General features: G+C 35.5%; 1 long non-coding RNA gene across 1 annotated transcript; it reads right to left on the minus strand.

Annotated features, from left to right (window-relative positions):
- Nucleotides 1-1,250: 1,250 nt before the first annotated feature.
- On the minus strand, nt 1,251-3,458 carry LOC143064589 (uncharacterized). Its single transcript, XR_012975282.1, has 2 exons — nt 3,400-3,458; nt 1,251-2,922 (listed from the first exon to the last, which is right to left on the minus strand). It is a non-coding gene; the product is annotated as an uncharacterized LOC143064589 (long non-coding RNA).
- Nucleotides 3,459-3,662: the final 204 nt, after the last annotated feature.

Genomic DNA, 3,662 nt, shown 5'->3' on the forward strand with positions numbered 1-3,662 from the left:
CTTCCTAGATTTTGTTTGTTTGAATGTAATTATCCATTTGCTCTAACGACTCAACCATGCTTCTCGTTTTTATATAGATTAGACCGTTGGTTTTCCCGTTTAAATGGTTTAACACTAGTAATATTTTGGGTCCTTTATAACGTGCTGATTGATGTGAGCCAATGCTCCGTGTTAAAGGCCGTACCTTGGCCTATAATGGTTTACTTTTATAAATTGTTACTTGGATGGAGAGTTGTCTCATTGGCACTCATACCACATCTTCCTATATATATTGATACATCTATGTCGTTTTTGCTGTCGTTCACTGAAATATCGTCATTGAGCTTTATGGACCAGCAATAGGTTGTAATTTAGGTTGGATTGGTCAGTCCGACATCTCTGCTTGATCAGGTTTACTTTGCTCCCTCTGCCTCTACATCAACTCCTACCACCATGCCCACGTGTTATGGTAGATTTTGATGGCATGACTGTATTGTTTCCGAGAAATCTACGATTTTATCAGAAATAGAAGGAATTGAACTGTATTGATATGGAACACGATGTTGACGTTATTGCTGAGAACGTAGTAAGATCGCGCTCTGAACGTAGTATAATCGTGGTAAGAACGTGTTATAATCGCAGTAAGATCGTGTTGCAATCGGATAACTCGTGGTATGGTCGTAGTGAGAACGTGAAGAGCGTAGAAAGATCTTGATAAGCGTAGTGAGGTCGCAGAATAAGCGCGGTGAGAACGTGGTATAATCGTAGCGGGATCTTTGTAGAAGCGTAGAGAGGACGTAGTAGCATCGTGAAAGCAACGAAAATTTACATTTTCATGCCGCTCATACCGCGACCTCACCACGATCTAAATTTATTTTAGATCGCGGTGAGCGTGGTGCGATCGTGGTCTAGTGGGACTGGGGCTTAAAACAAAACGATGGAATTGAGAGAGAGAAAATTATGTGTCGTTCTTGGGGTTTATCCAAACCACTAGTTTTCAACCAGCTTGATATTTATTTACAAAGGCTTCATACGGTACTTATTTGTTTGTATATTTCGACATTTTATTATTCTTCTAAAAGTAAAAGAAGTTAAAAAAATCATTTCCCGATTTTAAGTCAGATTAAGTTTCATTTTCAAATATATAAAAGAGACAAATGTTTTAAAAATGTTCCACAGTTTTTAGTACAGTATTCACGAATTATTTTTCAGTATGTGTAAATTTAGAGCTAAAGATATAATTCTGACAGAGAAAGAGAATGCTTTGAAAATATGCCTTTACCACCGGCAATGGACATTTGAGCGCATTGACAGGACATTTGAGCGAAAAAAAAAGGACGTTTGAGCGCCAAAGTATAGGACATTTGAGCGCCTAAATTTTAGGACATTTGAGCGAAAATAAGAATAAGCGTAGGACATTTGAGCGAAAACAAGTCTTGGATAGAGAATTGTCTTATTGGCAATCACACCACGAATATAGTTCATTAAATGAGGAGTTTACCAACAAAAAGATTAAAACATATTTTAATTGTAAAAAACAAAGCACTAAAAACAAAGCACAGTCATAAAACAGGAGTTTACCAACAAAAAGATTAAAACATCTTTTAATTGTAAACAAAGCACTAAAAACAAAGCACTGTCATAAAACATAAAACTCGGCAACGGCATTATTTACAAGTCTGTTCGGGCTTGGAACTTATATCCCAGGCTTCTGACATAAAAATCCCTCGTAATTTCCTGCTGGCAGTATTTCGAATGCAAATCCCGGAGATTCTGTTCCTTCTCCTTTTCTGTTCGGCTCTGCGGTGCATCAATGTTCAAACTCCGAATTTTTATGTAAGTCACAGATTGCAATTTGATAATAGTGTCAAGGAAAATATAAATTGATGGATGACTGTGATAGAACTGCTCGTTATAATGGGCATGAAATGATTCGGGCCCATTGTTAGTACGTTTTAACGAGGATGGAACTTCGGCCCAGAGATGAGGGGGAAATAACGATTCATCTGTTATATAAGTATCAGTCAGGTAATCTGCAAATTCTATACAAGGCTTGTCGTTAGGTACAACGGCCATAAAATCTTCTACGAAACAGTCGGCTACTTCGTCTGGAGCTAAAAAGGCTATCCCAAAAATCCCTTTAAGCCATTTACTAATGTCTGAATCAAGCTCTTTGTATTGTTGACTAAGTCCAACTTTCTGGATTTTTCGCCACCAGGCTTGGCCTAAGTGAAACCTACAGCATTTGATCTCTATAGACGGGAAAAAATCCTTCATAACTTTCATTACCCGTTCTTCAAAATCGACGTGTACTGCTTTCGGTTGAAGTGTGTGACCTTGATCGGAACATAGCTTGACAATTGAGGAAAAGCAATTCACGTAAATTTCTTCAGACTTTCCAGGAAGTAAGCAGAATACAAGAGGGACATAATTTCCTTTGTTATAGCCATGAATAGTATATAACTGTTTAAAGAACTTTGGGCAATATTTGTAAGTACCATCCATAAAAATTTCCGGCACACTGCATAAACATTCAAGATTGGTTGGACACGTAAGAATAATTATACCAGTTTGTTCATCATTAAACTGCACAAAATTTTCAAATTTATTTGACTGAATATTAATCTTCTTTAATGATTGGTGTGTTTCCTCTCTAGATTTAGGAAGTGCAGGGTGAGATTTACGCCTCTTTCTATATATAGCCTTTGAAACGCTGCCAATGTCTTCAGACTTTAGATTTGCTTCATCCATGTTCTGTAACTCTGTACGGATAATTTTTGAAGGACGTTGAGCAATATCATCATCCGCTTTTTTTTTTGATCGTACCCGCAGCAAGTGACGTTCATTGTCACGATCACTGGTATCATGGTTATGAGTATTTTTCTGTTGAATTATAACGGTTCCGGTACAATCCGTCCTCAGTCTTGCTTTGCAACCTTTTGCCTGAAAAATATTGAAAGGACAAATACAATTGAAGTGTTTAAATGCTTTTTCATTTGCTATTGCAAGACATAAAAATAAGATGTAGTATGAAATGAAATGAAATGAAATTCATAACATGTTTAGAATGGGAACACCACAGACATTTATGTGTTTAGCTTCTAAACATTTTCCTAAACATGTTTAGGCTCTAAGCACAATTTTTACAGTGTATTGTATGAATATTGTAAAGTGCCTAGAAAATCAACCTAACAATGTTATATAGGTTACAGTACGACCTTCAACATGGAGCCTTGATACCTAACCCTATATGTGGTAGCTTATATTCAAATGTGTTAAAAAATTAATCTAAAGGAGGTATAAGATAGACATATAATGATATAGATATAAATCAAAATTAAAAGAAGTTATGGAAGTTGAAGCGTAACAGACGAACAAGTAGTTTACATTAACATTAAATTTGTAAAAAAAGGTACTTACTGTACATCTCCAGGATATTTCTTCTCCTTTTAGTGTTTTGTCCACTCTATATCGGAAACTAGATATATATATAAGAATTTTAGAACAAAGAAAATTTGCATAGCCAATGAATTATAGTAGAATTGATTGGTAAATAGAGATCAACTTAGGATTTCACTTACATAAACCAGCCAGAACCGGTCGAATTACTCGGGTGTGAAATAAAATAAAAAATATTTATAACTAAATCTTACTTTTTTTTCTTACTTTTAAAAAAAAATCTT

Source organism: Mytilus galloprovincialis, chromosome 2, assembly GCF_965363235.1.
Source record: "Mytilus galloprovincialis chromosome 2, xbMytGall1.hap1.1, whole genome shotgun sequence".
NCBI lineage: Eukaryota > Metazoa > Mollusca > Bivalvia > Mytilida > Mytilidae > Mytilus > Mytilus galloprovincialis.